The sequence below is a fragment of the Rousettus aegyptiacus genome, unplaced genomic scaffold (genome assembly GCF_014176215.1).
Source record: "Rousettus aegyptiacus isolate mRouAeg1 unplaced genomic scaffold, mRouAeg1.p scaffold_m13_p_4, whole genome shotgun sequence".
NCBI classification, from domain to species: Eukaryota; Metazoa; Chordata; class Mammalia; order Chiroptera; family Pteropodidae; genus Rousettus; species Rousettus aegyptiacus.
In genome coordinates, this window is record NW_023416307.1 from 38,109,459 (window position 1) to 38,130,683 (window position 21,225).

A 21,225-nucleotide genomic window follows, 5' to 3' on the forward strand; every position below is an offset into this window, starting at 1 on the left:
TAGTCAGTTTTTACATATGGGAAACATTATCGACCCCCCCTCCCTCAAGCATTTTGGAAAAAAAAATTACTTGATTTTTCAGGTTTCTTATGCATTAATTTATTAGAGAGCAATATGGGAAATTAATCAAAGTGAAAGTATTATATTTTATTTCCAAATAAATTTTAAATTCCTTAAGGGCAAGGCCCATTTTTTTTTCTTTCTTGTATTTCATCCAGCGCTTGGAATTAAAGAATATTACAATTATGTGCTTATTAACATAAAAATAATTAATGAATAAATGACACATTTTATAATCATAGGAAATGTCTTAAATTTTGGGTTACTCTTCAGTGTTGTTATTAACAGGTATGCAGAAACAACCAAAAATTTCAAATTGTTCTTCAGAAACTGATCTCTTTTGTGTATCCCACTGATAATCACAAGCAGCTTATATAAATCATATTAAAAGACATTTGCACAAGACAAGAAGATCTTATTTTTTTTTCTTAATTTTGTCTTCTCTTCCTTGTCTTTGTTAGTAACATTTTAAGATAATCAGCAGTTTCTCTTAAAAAGAATTCTATTACTCAGAAACCTGATCTCTTAATGTTTTAGTTAGTTTGAGTTAAGAGTTTCCAAATCTTGCTTTTTTCCTTTTTCTTTATTCAATGTGTAACCCCATTGTTTCAGTTTCTAGTAAGTCTGTCACTTCCACGAATAAGAAAGAATGGAATCATACTGTCTAAAATCCCATATCTCATCCCATATCTCGACTGGCCATACATAAAACTTTACATTCACAAAGCTTCTTGAATAAAAAGTCAAAATAACTTCAGCAGTGATTATGTAATTTGAAAAATTTAATTAAAATACTTCCTAGAGGTGAGTTTAGGAAATTTGGGCTTTAATTTTTCTGAGCGAAATACTTATCAAAATGAAAAATCTTTAGGATAAAGGCATGTCAAAAAATATGGGCAAGAAACTAGGGGATGATTTGTTACTAGTCTTAAGAACACAGGGATACAGAGCAAAGGATGCTATTACTTTTTGAGTGAATAACATTTGAACTTTACTTACATTAATTGCTACATCCCCTTATCTTGGCCAGAAGATTCTTGTAATAGCACGTGCTATTATGTTCTTTCATGCTGCAAAGACAGAGATACTTGGTCAGTTGGACATATCTTCAATCTTATTTTACTCCGGTTTTATCACTTTTTGCATGATAATCCTCATAATGCTGTGTGTGTGTGTGTGTGTGTGTGTGTGTGTGTGTGTTCATGTGTTTGGATATGCACTTATCCATTTGCATGTGCCCTTGTGAGATGTGTGATTCTTTTCTTGATTCTTTATCAACCAAAGAAGATCATGCCTTTTCATTAAAGGTAAACCAAAGAGAAATCATAACATTTTCATGCTGCAAAGTTCCCAGAGATCATATAGTTCAACATCTTCATTTTACAGATGAAATAACTGAGGCCCAGAGGTTAAATGATGAGGCAGCTATTATAGAGTGCAATTTAAATGGTCCTGTAAGCCTCAAAATAGCTCATTCACTGGTCTGCAATGACCCTCATCCTCTTCTACCTGGTCTAAAATTCTCATCTGTTTTACGATGCCTGGCATCTAAAGTACTTATATCAATTAATCAATAGGAATTAGGAAAGTGGAATCATTGTTCTTTTATGGGATTGTTAAAATTGGAGCTCCGATGAAGAAAAATTAAGCACAATTTGTCTTTGATATCCCTTTTGACCTCTTTCTTACCCTCTTGTTTTTTTAATCTTACAGCCTCAGAGGATTCTTTAGCTTCTGAAGTCTGCTCCCAGCACCACTCTTACCAGGGGTTTTAATTCCCAGCAGTGACCCAGATCTTTCTACATTATCTTACTTACTATCCAAACTTATTTGACTTGTGTTTTATCAACCTACGTAACCAAACCCTGCTATAGTAGATTACAAACTAGAGGCCACTACCATTTTTTTTCAGTCCTTCAAATAATTCACTGATCTACAACTTGCTAGCATTTCTAATATTGAGGTATAAGGCTCCCCATATATCATAGTTTTAAATATTTATCCTTCAAATGGAATAATTCTAGAAAAACAATAACTCATAAATAGGTATATCCCTCCCCCAAACTCAACCACTCAACAGTGATCATCATAATTCTCACAATTATTACATTTGTTTTTCAACTGCCCCTAGCAGTCTCCCAAGAGAACCTATCAATACCTTTTTCTCCTTGACAACTGCAAGGAGAAATTCTTCTGTGTCATTTTCAAGGATTCTAGTTAAGGAGCATTTTAGTTCTTCATTTCAAAAAAAAAGCTTATGAACTTTTTCTCTGGCTAATCTAATGGTCTTTATTTTAGAGTACCAACATGTCATTCAACTTTCCCAATATTATGTTTGGTTTGGTTCGGTTTGGTTCTTTAAGGTTGGCTGAAGTTTCTTGACCTTAATAAGGTAGACAATTATACTCATCTAGTAGAAGTGACAAAAGCAATATAATAATAACACATTTACTGAATACTTACTATGTATCATATTGCTAAACAAATACTTTACATGCTTTGTCTCATGTAATCATTTCAAAAACATTTAAACCTATATGCTATTAACTTAATCTTGTTTTGTTGAGGTGGAAACTGCTGGGTATGTGACCTTGGAAAACTTACTTACCTTTCCAGATTTCTCTAAAATGGGAATGATAATACCAACTCACTGAAGGGTTAATGAAATAATCCACATAAGATGTTTATCACAGTGTCTGACTTATAGTGTGTGCTCCATAAATATTAGCATTTATTGAAAAATTTGTCCTAAGTCATACTAGCTAGTAAGTAGTAGAGTGAGCAATCAAAGCCAGTCAGTCAGCCTCCAGAGATATACTCTACTGTCTCTAAAATGGTATGCATAAAACACTTATAAATGATGGCTATTATCAAACATGATTTGCCTAGATTCTAAGGCATGAAAACAGCTATCTACTTACAGTTTGTTTTTCCCAAATGAACTTTAAGTTTGATCCCTTAAAATTTTATTTTCAGCTTTGCTATCTCCTTTAACAAATTTAAAATTCTGCAGCAGTAGTCTTACATTTATTTAACATTCACTATAAATGCTGACACACAGATGCTGTCAATGAAAAACTTAAGTTCAAGATAAAATTAACAAAGGCATAAATTTATAGCAAGGAAATTCATCCTTCTTTTGAGCAGAGTTTCAAAAGTTTTAGAAAGGAGACTGAGTTTTATAGAGGAAATACTAAGAATCTCTGATTGACAAGTGCTATATTAATGTGGGATTCTTAGAAGTAGGGGGGACTTTCTAATTGGTCTTCAGATAAATTGACAGTCCTTGGTTGACTGTACTAAGGCAAGCAAAGATTTAAGGATGTTTCCATAAGAGGAAGGAATATTTGATGTTCTGGGCAGAGGACTATTACTGGCTCGGCATTTTTTGGAACAAGTAGGGTTAATGATGGTTGTTTGGCAAGTCATTCTTAATATTCTCAAGTGATCCTCTTCAGAACCCTGTGAGGAAGACAGGGCAGCCATTATCACTCCCTCTACTGCCAGTGAAGAAAGAGTTAACTGATGAATTAAAGTTTCCCAAAGCGACATAGCTATAAAATGAAGAATCTGGACTAGAATCTAGGTTTTTGCTTTCCGTGGTCATTTTCTTTCCACCAAGTCACACTGATTCCATAATTCTTTTGCCAATTTAGACATGTTTTGATTTAAAAAAAAAAAAAAAACTAGAAATTCTTTAATATGAAATAAAAAGATGTTTTCACCATGTACTAGAGAAATTATTTGGAAATCATTTCATTACCACTGGCAATTAAAAGGGAGTTTACTTTCCAAAGATAAAAGTCTCGTGTAGTGTTTTTTAAAAGTTTTTCCTGTCAACCTCTGAAGAAAAGATTTTATAATCTGATCTTTTTCCTCCCCTAAATATCTCTTAAAACCATGTACAAACTGAACAAGCACTATCCATTCAAAAAAAAATTTTTTTTATGTATTAGGTGTATTTTTCTCATCTTTAAGCTTTTCTAAGGCTTATTCTGCACTTATTTCCTCTTTTACAGCTAAAGCTATTGAGTGAGAACTCTTTCTTGTAACTAGTGAAGTGGTCAGTTAAACACATTGGGCCTTTTTTCCTCTACATACAATCTCTTCTCCATTTTTTAAAGTCTCACCCCAGCAACTTCTCCTTCCTCAAAAATATCATGACATAGTGGAGAGCCCTGAGTGGATTAAGGTCATTTAGGTGCCTGAGCAACAGAGCAAGTACCAAGAGACTTGCATAAATGGTTTTTAATGAATACCTTAAAAATGCATTTGTAGAGTTCATATTCTAAAACCTCTTGCATGAGTAAAACAATTAGTTTCAGTAACTGAAGAAGAAAATGCAAGCTGGGACCACCACTACAATCTCCATAACTTTATCTCTTTTTTTCCCCTACTTCTAGCATCACTGCTGTGAAGATTATTGATGCTAGCAAGTGAATTAAAAGAATAAAAGTCGACATTCCCAAGTCTTCATTTTCATTACTGAAATTAATAGTGATTACTATGATCCATCTATAGTGATGCAAATACATTTTTTGGAAATTACAAAGAAACCGTAGATTAATATTTAAATTAAAAATCTGCAGAAGGCTAGTATAACCTCTGAGAGCTATTTTTATTAACTCAATTGCTTATTTTTTAGAAAAGAATATAGTTTATAATTTGTTATTAAATACTTTGAAGAAAAATAAAAAGGGAATGCCAAAGTAGCAAGACTATAAGACAAACTATACCTTTCTTGTGATTAATGTGAATAGTCTGGGAGAAGAGAAAGGACCAATAAGCTAAGCTGCCTGCAGTGCTTCCTTGACTACTGACAGAAACAAACCAGGCACTGAGCCCAAGACAGTCCAAAAAGGGAATATGGCTTCCAGGAAATGCTTTGATTTCAAGCTAAAAGTTTTGTGGGTTAAGGAAGCAAAATGAAGGATTAGTGAGAAAGGTAATGGATTGTCCCTTAAACATTTATCTCTATACTTTTTTTCTAAATTATCAAATTTAAATAATAGTGGTTTAACATTATTTGAGCTCAACCACTCAAAAGCAAAACCTCCTTTTTAAAAAAAATAAAAATACACATAGAAATAATAATTAAACCATGGAGGCACAAGAGGAACACTATCACTTATAAATCCTAGAGAATGGTTCTATAACTTAAGCCTTTCCTTTTGGAACCAACAGCAGTAGCAGCTACTGTTACCTGGTAGAAGTATACTTAGGTAGCAGAATAATGTCTTTGGAAAAGGATATTAACTTCTAGAATATATAATCTAAAAGTGAAGACATGAAGTGATGTCTAATGAATAGCCAAGATACGTTGTTTTTGCATGGGTTGAATGCTGATGTGCTTGTCTGAAGTCACCCTTCATTTCTTCCACGCCCCCACACCCCGCCAAATTAGTTAAATCTGAGAGCATCATTGTAATAAGCTAAGCTAAAGTTTCAAATATGTTTGCTTGACTGAAGTAAAAACTCTACAAAGTAATCTGAGGGTCAATTTGTAGAGCAGTTAATTGGATCCTTAAACAACTATCTAATATAATTACTATAAAAACTCAATTAACAGAAATGTGAAATGGATGATTTCATGATTTCATCCATATTGCAACTAAACTGAATAGGCCATGTGGCCCACAGTGATTGTACATTAAGACAAACAAGAAACTAATGAATATTGAACTCATCTTTGAAGACTGTAATATAACATGAATGCTTCCACTAGTGACCGAAAATATACATATAGCTCTTAGGATGTTCTCTTTCTTATATTACGTTTCCTATACCACGAAATTTCCAAATCATAAGTTAGGATTGAACTGTTTAAAGTCCAAAATTAGGGCTGAATTTTTGCCTACCCACTAATTTTTAGCTATCCTTTTCAAAAGCAAACTCAAGACCAAATACAAGAAAAAGAAAATTGCATGCTCTGAAGTCTTATTGTGTCAGGAATTTTTATTTATAGCATTAATTTAATCTTCATGACCATCCAGCATAGAAAGTATGATTATCTCCACTGTCTAGAAGAGGAAATTTAGGCTCAGAGAAATTAAGGAATCATTCAAAAAGATTTGGTTATTAAGTGGCAGAAGCAAGAGTCTCCTCCAACCACTCTCCTTCTCAAGTAGTTTTGAATTTCACTTTTCAAAATGTAAACATCTTTTTTCTGATGACATCTTTTTTCTAATATTAAAATCATACAAAAAAAGTTAAAGGATCACCTCTCTACACTGAAATTTTTTGTCTAGACTGAAACTTTTCCAACATTGTTTTTGAAAAGCAATTCTCATATGTCAACTTAGAACTTTTTTTAAGCTTACTATGAACAGTTCCTTCACCTCTCTCATATGATAAGATCTCCATCTCTATAATTTTCCAAGATAATAACCTGGCATTAAACTCAGTATTCCAGATATAGATTGACCAGCTGCAGAATATTTAACTCTCTTAAATTGCGCACTTAATTTTTAAGCACTTTCTTTAGCATATTACTTTTATGACTGAAAACTAAGTTTGGGTTTACTTTCTGGGAATCTATATCAAATTTCTCACTACTACTGAGTTTACAGCAATCGAAACCCTGAAGTACTTTTGCAAGATCATTTCCTTTCTGTTTTAACACTTGTTTGTCTCAATCTAATTATGTATACTCTACATTAATTTCTAACATGTTCCTATTATTTGCCTATAATCCAAACCTGTCAAAAATTTGTGAATCACATCCGATATATTAATTATCTCTTCCAAGTTATGTCACTTCCAATTGAATCCATCACTTCCTATGTCTCCAGCTCACAAATAAAAACATCAAGCAGGTTAAGATAAAGGTCACAGCCCTGCAATTTATCACTCAGAACATTCCTCCCATTCAATATCAATCCATTAATCAACTGCCTTTGTGCACCATGCAAAGGTGCAATCGATGAAAATCATTCGTTGATGTTTTGAATTAGCCTAAATTTCCCCATATTTTATACAACGATTTCAGCATAAAATGTTATTAAATTTTATACTAGTTGTATTCGAGAGGCTACATGGGCCTTCATTTTTTGTTCATAGGTATCCATTTATTATAGGATGTATTAGAAAAATTTCGACTCATACATTACAAACCTTTGACCTTATAAATATTTTCATTTAAGATAAGGCTTAGTTTAACTTAAAATGAATTGATTTAAAAAATTAGATATATAAAAGTAGGGACTGTATGTGAATAAGGCAAAAAGAATATAAAGAACATAAGGAAACAACTGAAAATAGGGAAATCATGGCATAGAATTTTATAGTTCTCAGTACACAAATATATCATTTGATCCCCATAAAACCACAATAGGGAATACATTAGAGACATCAATAAATGTCTTACAGAATACACAGCTACCAGTATCAGTCAACAAATTTCAAGAAACATAAGAAGAGTTACATAATTTTACTTATCCTAAGCAAACATTTAGAGGTTCCTAGGAATCGACAGTCCTTTATGAAAGTGGGAAGAGCTAAAACACAACAATAGAAATGTACTTTACAGTAGTTCTAAAGTGCTCACAAGCCATCTGTCTAATAATCTGCTCTACAATTGTGTCTGGCCTAAAGTTTTGAGTTTATGATTTCTAGATATATTTTTATACCCATTATGAAAATTGGGACATTGGCTACCTCCGGTCTTTTGACACATAGTTCTACTACCCAAAATTCCTCCAAGATACTTGGCAATAGCTCCTAAATCAGAGATAGAATTTTTTTGCTACTGTAGCATGTATGTATTTCATCTGCCCCTCAGGACTTGAATTAATTTAGACCATCTGCATGCTCTTTCCAATCAGTCAATAAATATTTTGAGCATTCACTAAGTGCTAAGCAATATGTTTAAAATTGTTTCCCCTGGAGAATTTAGAGTTTAGTAGGAAAGAAAAACATATAAATAAATACATATTTATTTACAAAATGACAAGTGTTATAATAGAAATATGTACAGAACGCCATGTAGATACAAAGGAAAAACTGTTCATCTTTGCATGGCTTTAATAAGATGAAGATACATAAACTGGGTCTTAAAAACTGTCATTGAATTTCCCAGGCAAAGAGGGGGATTCACACAAAAGTATTAGTAAGTTCGATATTTAGAAAACACTAAGAATTTTGGAAATGCTGGAGTTCAAAAAGCATAAAAGAAACAGACAAAGATAATATGAAAGAAAAGTTCAAAACATGCCATGAAGGATCTTATGTGGTATGGTAGCAAGTCTGGATTTAATTCTCTAAATTCTAGAGAACCAAATCCTGTTTTTAAGCAGGGAAATGAGATTATGTCTAGAGAAATAATTTGTGGGAGTAAAAAAAATTTGTGGATTAGGGGAGAAAATGTATGCCATGCCACAGCAAGAATGTTTAAGGAGGCTGCTACAGGCAAACACTAATGAGAGCCAAAACAAGGTGGTATCCTATTTAGACCTCCAATTCCTCATCAACATGTTCTTCTTCCAATTCAATAATTAGTTTCAATAGAGGAGGTAAAAACAATATAGGGAACTAATTCTATTTTTCCATTACCTATTAATGTTAAAATTTCTCCACATACACATGATTTTGAAGGTTTTAAGCAAAGGAGGAAGATGATGAAAGTCCTTTAGAAACTGCAATCTGTTTTTTGAGGAGGGGTTAGAATAGAAACTAGAGTAAAGGAATTCTACAAAAAACATTATAACTTTCAATAACTAAACCACATAAATCAGTCAATTACATGTCCTGCAGTGAGCTTTGAGAGAGCTTCAAAATGGTTTGGTCTATCTGGATATTTCTCTAACCGTCAGAAAACATTTATTAAGTACCTGTTTGTTGCAGAACTAATAAAAAGGGTCATGATTTTGCCTTCCTAAGAATATATTAGCTATATGGATGAATACATTAAACAAATCATATATTCATTTTTAGATTCAAGTAAAGAAATAATGGCTGTGGACTTTAAAAAGCTAAGATATCCATTGTCAGCACTGCTCGGCTGCCTGAAGAAGGGAAGAACTGTTTCAGATAAGGTATTTAGCAAAGGCTTCTCTGAGAATATGACATTCAAACACAAGTAGATGAAGAAGGTAGCCAAATGGATGTATGTAGAAAGAATGTTCAAGGCATATGAAAGAAAGCAGGTCTGCTATGTTCAAGGAAAAGGAAGGAATAGAATGAGCTAAAGGAAAAGAATAGCAGAAAATGGGATCAGAGAAATGATGAAAGACAGATCAAGGGAACAGATGGATTTGAAAAGAATTCTGAATTTGGTTCTGAATGACATGATAAACAACTGGAGAATTCCTGGCAAAGGAATGACCTAATCTCACTTGAGTTTTTCAAATGATTACTCTGCTGCTTTGAGAAGGGGCTATAGTGGCGAAGGAGAGAGGCAGGGAAAATATTTGGTAAGGGGATTCATAGAAGCAGAAAGCTTCTCATCTTCTCTCAACAGAAGAGCCCCTAGAGAACCACTCTTAAATACTGGTTTTAATTCTACAAATTCTAGAGAACCAAAACATGTTTTTAAGCAGGGGAATGAGGGTGAGGTTTTGCTGAACCACAAAATCCAGAAAACCACCTTGGAACTCAGAGAGAGAGTAAACCTTATACGTGACCCCTAGCATTTAGAAGTAATTGAGAACAGAAAGATGGATACTTGCTTCCCACCTGAATATTATGAAGGTGGCTGGAGCTCCCTATGATGACAGCAAACAGAGGAGGCAAGGAGGAGAAGCCTACCCTTCACCCATTGTTGAGGCAAGGATATAAGTTGCTGCGAGCCAGTGGGAGAACACAGAGGTAATCAAGCTTGAGCTACCCCCCATATAACCTAGGGAGATCTAAGTGAAGGAGGGAGGAGGTATATGTAACTCTAGGGACAGGAGCTGAAGTCAGGCCATAAGAGATCAGCCCAGATACACTGGTTGCACAGTGTCTTCTTTATCAGGGGACTATTACATACAGATTATATGTAATTTTCACCTTTTCCTATACTCTCCCTATTTACCCTAGAGCAAACGAGAAAAGTAAGAAAGGAATAGAAAATAAAGAAATCTAGTGAGAGAATAGGGTTATTTCATGAACACTAACCCCTGTTATACTGCTCCATAAGCATGTTGGAAAAATTTATACCCAGAGATGTGCTTGTCTTCAGGGCTACTGCTACTCATTTCTCATTGTAATCTAACTTGCATTATAAGGACTCAAGGAAGTTTGCATAATATTTACAGACAGCACCATAGCCAATTATGGAAATGAGGTTTTCTTCTAAACAGAACATAGAAAAAGGTCATTCCTGTCTTTCATCTAAATGTTGCTGTCTTTATTTGATCTTAACAGAAATTCATTTGTAGCTACTTGCATAAAGTATAACAATGATCTCTTAATACTTGTGGGGAGACAAAAATGAGGCTTTAGAGTTTCAGCTACCTTGTACAATGCACGAAGAATCATGAATAAATGGTATATAGAATGAATAAATGATAAAGAATACTGATTACTGATGATTACAGTATACATTAATATAAATGGCTTGAATGAATACAGATTCATTTATTCAACAAGCGCTTTTTGAGTATTTATTATGTGGTAGGCACTGAATATTGAGTAGATTCTTAAAATCCTATAGGAGAGGTATGTATTTTAAAAGTAAATATCATTACATAATTCTAAACTCGGATAGATGTTATGAAGCAAAATAATAAGATATAGTAATGGAGAACTCTTTGTATTTAGAGGATAAAGAAAACTTCTCTGAGCAAGTGACATATATGCTGATAACTGAAGGATTAAAAGAAACCGGCAGATGAAGAGTTGGAGCAAAGGCTATAATGCAGAGGAGAGCTTGATGTTTACCAGAAATTTAAAGACAACTAGTATAACAGCAACTTAGAAACGTGGACAGCAGTGTAAGATAAAGTTAGATGGAAGGTCACACATGTGCTTTACAGATATTAAGGGTTTTCTTGGGCTTTCCAAAGCACTTGCTCAAATTTTATTCAAAGTGTGATAAGAAAATCTGATGGTTTTAAACTTGGAAGTCCCAAACTTAAAAAGATCACCTGTGCTGCAGGTTGTGTGGAAGAACGAATTGAGTGGAAGCCAAAATAGAAAACAATGAGGAGATTATTGCAAAAGATCAAAGATGTTGTCTTAGATCAGACAGCAGCAGTGAAGCTAAGGAAAATGAAGTCCTTTTTCCTTCTGATTTACATGCTTGTGAGGGACAAGCTCATGACAGTTTGACTACCACACCTGTCCTGATGACTCTCAAATGTTTCTTCCTGGATGCAACTGCTTTCCCAAAATCCTAACACTCCCTATCACCTCCCATATCCAATTGCTTAAGAGACACTACCTTTCGGTTAGCATAAATTCAAATAGAATTCTTAATCTTCTTAAAACTAGTTGCCTTGTGACTTCTCACCATTCTCTCCATCACTTGGAATCAAAACTTTGACATCATATTTCTGTCTTTGCCTTTCCTTTCTGTCTAACTCCCACATCCAGGAGAGTGGAACATTAAGAATGGTGCTCTGGAGTCAGAATACTTAGGTCAATGGATTCAAATGGTGTTACAGGATATTCACTTGGTACATGACTGTCATTTCTATACTACTTTAGATTGTACATATCTCAGGTATTCTTTTAAATTTCAACTCCTGCATGCCCTAAAATGTGTAAGAATCCTACCTTATCACACCAGCAGTTTCAGGTACAGTGTGTCCCAATAAAATAAACATAGCAGCACTGGGTCAGAGAATGGATATCTGATCATTTTCAGTTTATGTTTCCTAAGTTGAACAAAGTTTTTTCAATAAATATACAGATTGCAACAGTCCTTACATTGCAAAAAAGGTATACAAAAAGTGAGCTATGGTGGCCCTAAAACATGATGTAACTATTTTTTGGTTTTGGTTTTTGTTTCCCATGAAAATCTAAAAACCAACCCGGCAAATAATAACACTGATGTTTCAGAAAGGACTAACAGAGAAAGGGTGAACACTTTGAGAAAGAGTTCCAAGGAAGAATACTTTGAGTGAGAAGAGTCAGTGACTAAAGACAGTACCTATACACAGTGAGAAAAAGGAAGAAACAGAACCCATAAAGGATTCAAACAACAGAGGTCAGACAGAATGCTAATGATCTTCCCTTTGCCCCTTCCAGATTCACTCTCCACCTGCCTTGTGGTGGGGAAGAGGTATATGTATGAAACTGTATGGATAACATCTATGAGCTCTCTTGTTCTCTTGCTTTCAGTTGAGTAGAGTCAATGGGAAGTGTACCGGCAAAGATACACTTCCCATTGATTCAAAGGTATTTAATCCTCTGACTCCTCTTGGTAAGGTTTCCAAGCACTAGACCATGACCCTCAACTAAAGGCCACAGCTTCTGCTAGTACCAGGACATTGTTATTTTACCCAGATTTCAATATTTTTCCCTACATCCTACCCCTACACCTTTATAAATTGTCACTTTATTAAACTCTACTTAAATTAACCAATTTGCATGTGGGATTTCTTTTTTCCTGGGATCCTTACTAAGAAGAGGTAAGGAATAGAATTAGAAGCCATGAGTAATCATGGTGGGGGCGGGCAGGGAAAAGATTACTGAGTTACATGCTTAAAAAGCCACCAGTTTTTTGTTAAGTGTGGAATGTAGAGGTCTCCAGTGGACACCCTCACTCTCACCCCAGTTTCTTTTCATGGACTGATTAAACAGTGTTTATAGCTATTTGAGCTGATTCCAAAGAAATAAGCAAGTGCCTGACTGCAGGTTTTGTTTAACCTAGATCATCTCAAGAAAGAGTCCTACTAAATATCTAAAATAATGTCTAAAATAAGTGGGAGTAAGGAGTGAAATGAATGAGTAGCAAAAAGGCACCAAAAGAACTACCTTCTTTTATTATTTTGAGAGACAGGAGATTTTCAAGTTTGGCAAACTTCCCATTCTGCAGTGAACCTAATTAAAGTAAACAGGATTTTAAAATGAACCAAACCCAATTAGGCAGCAGGAGCTAACATTTCTCTTCAATTATTATGTGAGGTCATGTCTCATAGTTTTATGCTGGACACTTTCCCCTTTATTCAATTTATTCAGTTTTGTTTCTCGTCCATTGCCCTTCCCAGAGTGCCCAAGAAGAGATACCCCAGACTATGGGATAGTCTGAGTCAGTCCAAAACTCCCTGCCCCATACTTTTGTCCTGTGCACAAACAGATGCTATACTACATGGCCAACTCCCAACGTCGAGCTGAGGGATAGAAAAGGTGGCAGCTGAAGACAGAGACACACAGAAAAAGAATCATGCATTTTTTAATGCTAATTCTGTAGCTAAGGCTGATACTATTTTGCAATTTGTAAATTTATGATATGGCTACTGAGACCATTCTACCATCCGAAAATGGAAAATTGCTACTATTTTAATAACAAAAGAAACAATCTCTTCTAATAATGTCATGTTTATCCTAAGGAAAGTTAAAGATTTTGAGGGTAAGGGGTTGAAGGATATCAAACTGTCTCATCCATAAATATTAAATAGGCTATAATTATTATATATATGCTGCTAAAGGAAGTGTCTGGTAAAATTAAAGTACAACTCAAACACAGATATCATAATACATGCCAGTCTAAAAGTAGGGTGAAAATTTTTAAGAAAAACATTTTTTTAAATATAACTCATACTACAGTCAAGGGATGCATTTGAAGGCTTATCTACACATAGTTTGTTAGATAATTCACATATAATTATAGTGTATATACAATAATATTAATACACCTCTTTCAGAATTGGATATATTTTGTAATAAATAAAATAATATTGAAGAATTGAATATAAAATAAACTAAATTTCGCAAATGTATATAAAATTTTCACCTCTCAAATAGCTTTTTTCTTTTTTATGTTCATTTATAAAAAATTATCATATACAAGTTGCTAAGAGTACAGTCTATATCTATCACTCAATAAAAATAGAAATAATTAAAAGATGACCAGAAAAAGTTAACTACTATTAAGATTCATGTTTTTAGAAAACCTTTAGATCAAAGAAGAAATTAAAACTAAAAGTTTCTATAAAGCATGGAAAGGTCAGTTCTCCACGTTTTTTATTTATTTAACCAATGAACATTTACTGAGCATCTGCAACAGCAAAGAAAGCACTTTGCCACGCATGTAGGGATGTGAAGATAAATGTGACAGTTCTCCAAGGTGCAGCAATCAGACTACAGGGAAAATACATGCTAAGGACTATTAATTCCAATTGATCATAATACAAAAGTAAAAGAGTGACATGTGAATAAATTAAATCTTAGGAAATGTGCTGTTTTGATTAGGCAGAGAAAGTAACGCGAAGAGGATATTCCATGCTGCAGGGAGGCATAAAGACAGAGACGCATGAATGTGCAATGGGCAAAATGTACAAGTACGACTAAACCTGTTAGAAACTAAGTCTGTAATGGCAAGATTACAGATTAAAATAAGATGTGGGTAGCCTTAGATGCTCAAGTTTCACTGTGCAAAGCTCCTGGAAATCTTGCTTAAAAAAAAAAAAGATTCTGATTCAGAAGGTTAAGGGTAGTACCTGAGATTCCACATTTTTAACAAGCTCCTGGGTCATGACAGTAATGCTGGTATGTCCAATACTTTGAGCCGCAAGGTAATAAAAGATGCGAGAGTGAGGATCATGGAGTTTTAGTGTCCTTGGAGAAAAACAGTGCAATGAAGCCATTAAAATAAATCTTTGGAGTCAGACAGATTAGAATTTATAGCTCCTTTGGCAGCCTACCTTTAGAGCCTTAGACACTTCATATGTAAAGTGAGAAAATAATTATTACCTCAAAAAAATGTTAGTATTACATGAGATAATGATTATGAATAATTTAGAATAGTACATAGCAAAAAGTAAATACTTGATATGAGGTAGCATTATTTCCTAGAGTCTATAACATTAGAGGGCTCCTTTCTACTGCTCTCTTTAAGCAGGAAGTCATTAATTTTTCTTTTTTCTCTTTTTCTTTCCTTTTCTTTTTTGATGCTAGGTCTTTCCTTCATACTGTGTAACTGCTGAAAGTATCATTTAAAAATGAAAGTTATTAGATACTTACTATATCATCAACTATTGAAATTATTCTAAATTTAAGCTAAATTCAAAGCTTCTTTTTTCTTAAGATATAATACTGTATTAGCTTTAGAGGTACAATATTTATTTGATATACATATATATTAAGATTACCATAATAAGTCAAGCTAATATCATTACCACACAGTTACAATTTTTTTCTTGGCATAAGAACTTTTAAGATCTATTGTCTTAGCAACCTTCAATTATGCAATACAATATCTTTAACTATAGTCACCATGCTGTACATTAATCACTGACTTTTCTAAACAGTGGGGTATGTGCTAGTACTTCCACACTGCCTTGAGGAATGGACAGATAGTAGAAATGGAAAAACAAGGGAAAGTACATGGTTAGAAATTTTAAAATGGTAAAACTTTTAATGATAAGCAAAAGTGTATGTTGAAAGACTATAAAATATTGAAGGGATTAAGAAGTTATGGTACAAGTTTAAATGTCGAGTAATTATTGTTCTGCTTAAAACAAAGATGATAAAGACAAAAGTGATTAATTTCAGAAACTCCCACAAAGGAAATACGTTCAGTAGATAGTGAAAAGTTAGGTTCCTAGAGAGACAATTATGTTGTTGAGTTTGTGATGCAAAACATAGATAAGAAATGCCAATCATAGGGTAATGATTTTGCTAAAAGGGAGTGAAATTACTAAGGAAATCAATATACTAGAATTATAGCTTTGTATTTTTGTTAAAATGGATTGGCTTTGGTGAAAATAACTAGCCACATTCAGAAACATCTAGTTGTTTTAAAGATATACTTATCCCTATCAACAAGTCATTTTCTGTTTCCTGTACTAAATTAATTCTTGAGTAGATAATGTCAACTAGATACAAATATTTTTATATGCCTTAATTTTTAACCATATTCAAGGCCAAAAAATATTTATCATTGTGGAGTCTACTGGAGTTGGCAAGTATGGATCACAATTTTGTTGATTGGGATAAATAAACCTTGCCCTAAAATTGGTCTCAAGCACAAAACAAAACCAAAGAAAAATGATACCTTGTTTAACTCTGTGAATTCAAGAAAAACATTTATGTCTGACCTTGTTTTATATCATTTAGAAACTATAACACAAATTGAAAGCAAAGTTCTTGCAAAAAAGGACATGTCAATGTTGGAAATAGTTCAGTTCAAAAGACAATTTACTGGGCATCTTCCAGGTCCCAGCTCCTTCATGGAATTCATGGAAACTTGGCCAATGCTGATGGGTTAGTTAGGAGTGGGTGGAAAAATACATTCATGGGAAAAGAGCGTCCTTTATTATTCTATGTTAGTGACAGGATATAGATCAATTATTATACTTATCATTCCATCTGGTTTTTCACAAAGGAACCTTTTATAACAAGGAAGTCGTTCTTTAACAAAGTCTGAGATTCCATTTCTAATAGGCTAGAGACATTGAAGAGAAAAATAACCAAAATATGACATTAGTCTCAATTTCTAATATTTTCATCAGTGGAACTTTATAGCTGATCTCCTCTTCAAACACTATATCAGTGCCTACCCCACAGGGGATGTGGCTTATCTGGCCAAAGAAGCACTCCCAATATTCAACAGACCAGCTTCTTTAATTATCTCTCTTCCCCTCTTCAAGTATGTTGCCTGGCTCCAAATTTTCTTTCTAATGATATGTGAGACTTCCAGGACTATTTTCTCCTACAGCTAATTCTATCCTCAACAGAGAAATTATGGCATTAACTTTATTGCTACGATTGTTACTACTACTACTATTGTCACTACTAAGAGAAGAGGAAGGAGGGAGAGAAGTAAGAAGAAGAGAAGAATCATTTACTGAACATTTTTCATGTACCTGGCACTGTTTCATTTAATTTTCACTAAAATAACTACACTTATAGATACCAAAACTAAGGCTTTTAGATGTTAGAACCTTGCCTGAGATCATACATTGAAAGTACAGGGGATAGATTTAAACACGCAATATAATGTCCAATCCTACATGCTTAGCCCCTCCTCTTAATGCTTTCCTAGAATCAACTGATTATCTTTGAGAGAGATGAGTGAGATCAGGCTCAAGTTAGTTTTGTGTGAAGAAGCCAGGCTTCAATCCTCAGTCCTCTAACTACAGAGCCTACCCACTTATCCACTACCTATCCCAGCTTCTTGATTGTGTCTCCAGGAAATTGAATGTTTAAGCAATCAACACACACACACACACACACACACACACACACGTATGGCAGAATGTATTCTCCAAATTAAAATTAATAAAACATTATTACAGGAACAAGATAAAACAAAACTAAAATGAAGCAGCACAACTCAGCAACACTCAAACGGCTAAAGTAGAATAGAAACTGCAAAACAAAAAAACACACAACAATTTTGCTGTGTCTAATTATGATAAAAATGGTTCTAAGTTTGTCTGCTACTTTTTGTTATTTATATTGACAGGGAATTGTCTAATTATATTGTCATAATTAAGTCTATAAGAAATATTTTGTTTTCTCAAAAAAGGATGCTATTTGGTTACAAATGAAGGTAGTACCTATGAATGGCATAATAAACTATTTTCATGATACAGGGAAAAAGAAGGTCACTACATTTACATTGAGGTTTTTGTTTTTCTTTTGGAGGAATTTTGGGGACTTTTTGTTTTGCTTTATTTTACTTCTCAGTCAAGATACTGTATAGAAGGCTCGCTAGCTAGAATATAGTAATACTTCTCATTATGACAAAACTAATTAACAACTTTAAGTAGGGAGGAATCTTTTATTTCTAATAAGTTTAAAGTCTGTTCTAGTTGATGATGAATCTAAAATTTCAAAAAACTGTTATTCTAATTTACTCATTAAATATACTATCCTTCAGATGGACTCAAATATGTAGTCTATTTTATTTATTAAAATAGCAATCCTGAATTTTACTTATGTTACAGATCCATCAAAATCCTGGATATCCCCCAGGACTTTAATCCAACTTTCTCCTCTGTAAATTGAAGACCTAAGTCTTTCTCAATCTAATCTATAGTATCAGTAAAGAGAGCTTGTGTCCCAATTTGCCTGGGATGATTCTAGTTTACACCTAATGTTTTCATTAGTCCCCCTCGTCCTCTTTCACTTCAAATTAGTCCCCGTTTGGAAAATAAATTACATGGTCACTCAATGTATAAAGAACATGAGAGCTTCAGGTATAGTCATCCTAATGTTTGCTACTATCATACTTTTTGGACTCATTAAGAAACTTACTAAGAACTAATTATGCCTTTCTAATGAATTTATGTCAGTTTTTAGTTACTTAACACGAACCGACTATTAACCATCTTTAACACTAATTAAATTTCATTCTTTTTGATAAACAGCTCAGATTTTTAATGCCCTTTCAATGCTTTTATCAAAAAAAATCTTGCAAACAATAGTCTCTTGCCAAGAATTAAAAAAAGCTTTCCTTTTGAACATATACCTAAAAATGTGATCGATTTTTAGTGTAATATGATACATGTTTTTAGAAACTAGTGAAATCTTCTCTGCCATAGCATGTAGTAATATCAACAATCTCATCTATGCTTCTTTCACTTAACAAATATTAAGGATTAATAAATCTGCTGGGCACATTTTGGTTAGTGGTGAGTAAGGGGTGGTGAGAGAAAATGAAATGTAGAAAATTCCAGTTATATGTGATATAAATTCCATTAAAATGACATTAGAGGTAAAAAGTAGACCAAGAATGTCAGGACATTTTTGAATGAGGAAAAACCAACAGAGAAATATTAACTGGCAAAATGATTAGAAGTTGACAACTCAGGGCTAGCAGGGTTGAACAACAAGAAATAAGCCAATTTGTCTCTCAAAGTATCCAAGTATGGAGGCAACAAGAAGCTATTAGAACACACGTTTCAGTAAAATGAGGATTCACAAAAAGAAAGAGAAAGAAATGGGAGCCCAGGAAACAAGTGACCTAAAACGGGAGAGCAACAAAGGAAAATATCAAGATAATAGCTTACACAGGTTGCTGCGGGGGACAGAGAGCTTTGGGAGAGAGTTCTGCAAAGGCTGAAAAGGGGACTGACAGTGTTTAGAACAGTGATTAAACATTTGAAAAACTTAATCAATCTGATGGAGGTTTAAAAAAATAGTAAATGGCACATCGAAAATAATTGTCATTAAAATGCCTGTAGAGTTGTGGCTGAGAGACAACCAAAATTAATAGATTAAAACTTGGAAGAAAAGACCTTGGATTGAAAAATAATACAAATTCTAGATAGGGTGTAAAAGTATAAATTGAACCAATCAAGTGATGAAGAAGATAAAACATGAAAAAGACTTCTAAAAAACCAGGTAAGAGGTTGTAAGACTAAACCCCATATAAGAGTGTAGATTTCCATACCCCCATTTATAGTGACTACAAGAATGATTCCAGAGTGTCCATTTATAATTTGGGTAGAACCACAATGGAAGTTTACAGTCCCCAGGTCCAGTCTAGAATTTCTGAGATCTAAGTAAACATGTGGAAATATCAAGTTTTTTCCAACCTAGTAAAATGTGTTTCTTTAAACTTGACTAAGTGACCACAACTCTGGGAACCTTCAGAATTAAGTATAGATATCATAAAGTGTGACAAATACTCATATTTTTTGTATTTGCTTTAAGATAATCTTTGTTATTTAAAATTTTTATAATATCTAAGGAAATCGACATATTAAGTTGTGATGTTAAGGTCTCGGTTGTAGGAGAATTTGGCAAGTTTGTAAACAATATTAGAGAATATAAGATAATGTTGTCCTATAAATTCCATTTATTAAGTATATAAGAGTTGTTAAACAAAAGTTCTGAGGAAGTTTTGTTCACTTAAGTTATAAATCTGTTCTCTTGGACATTAGAAAGACAAAAATATCACATGTTAAATTTATAAATAAAGTTTTAAGGTTTAAAGTAATTTAACAAACTATTAACAAATAGAATAAGTTATTTAGAAGAATTTAATCTATCCAAACTGAATTAATTGAACTGAATACAAAAATAAGTAAAAAAATTACTCATAAAAAATTACTTGAATTTAAAATATAATATGTAAGTTGAAACTAAAGACTTAATAAAAACCAGCTTTCGTGACTCATAATTTTAATAAATCAAATATTAGTTTAAAACCCAAAATTATAAGATATTCTTTCCATGTCCCCAATATGTATGTATATATAGGTGTGTCATACATACATGCATACATATATATATTGTTATGCTTTTTAAAAAAATGTTATTAGTTTAGACTTCTCTGACCTCAATTTCCTTGTCTTTGTGAATAATAATTTCTAATCAAAACTAAAAACACTACCCAATTATAGATGTCAATTATTCTTTTTATCTGTGATACTCATATAAATTTATTAAAGAATTTTCAGCTCAAATTAAAATGTGACTTGGTTCACCAGTTAAAATGCGGTAGAGATGGAAAAGACTAGGAGTTCAAAAGGAAGAGGACAGCTTCTGGTCAAGAGGGCAAAGTAAGTAAATGCCATGCTTGCCTCCTCATGACCACCTCAAAATTACAACTAAACTACATAACAAATATCACTGAGACTCGCCTGAAGTCTAGATGAATAGAAGTTCTATAACTAAGAATATACAGAAGACATCACTGAGAGACTGGTAGGAGGAGTGATAGAAACTCAAAACAGGCTAGGCCCACACCCACGTGTAGCAGTTGAAAATCAGGAGTGATACCTTGGCTGTGGAGGTCCCCACTGAGGAGTGATGAATTCCAGCCTCACACCAGGCTCCCCAGCCTAGGGTTCCAGTTCCAGGAAAAGTCCCCACAGCCTTGGGCTGGGAAAACTAGCAGAAATTGTAATTGAGTGAGATGAAGAGTGGCTGGAGTCCCAGACATTCCTCTTAAAGGGCCTGTGTACCGACTTACTTGCTGACAGACTCACTTGCTCTGAGCTCCAATGCTAGGGCAGCAGTTAGGAAGATGCCAGGAACATATAAGGAGAAACTAAATTGTTTGGCTTCAGGGAAAGGTCTGTACGGGCAGCTTCCTCCCAGAGTGCTGGTGGAAGCCACTGTTCC

The 21,225-nt window shown here is 33.7% G+C and overlaps 1 long non-coding RNA gene across 1 annotated transcript in view; it reads right to left on the minus strand.

The window, feature by feature from the left end:
- Nucleotides 1–1,072: 1,072 nt before the first annotated feature.
- LOC107507038 overlaps nucleotides 1,073–21,225 on the minus strand; it is a 92,346-nt gene continuing 72,193 nt past the window's right edge. Inside the window, exon 5 of the long non-coding RNA XR_001596059.2 lies at nucleotides 1,073–1,130. This is a non-coding gene — a long non-coding RNA (uncharacterized LOC107507038). The remainder of the gene's footprint in view (nucleotides 1,131–21,225) is intronic.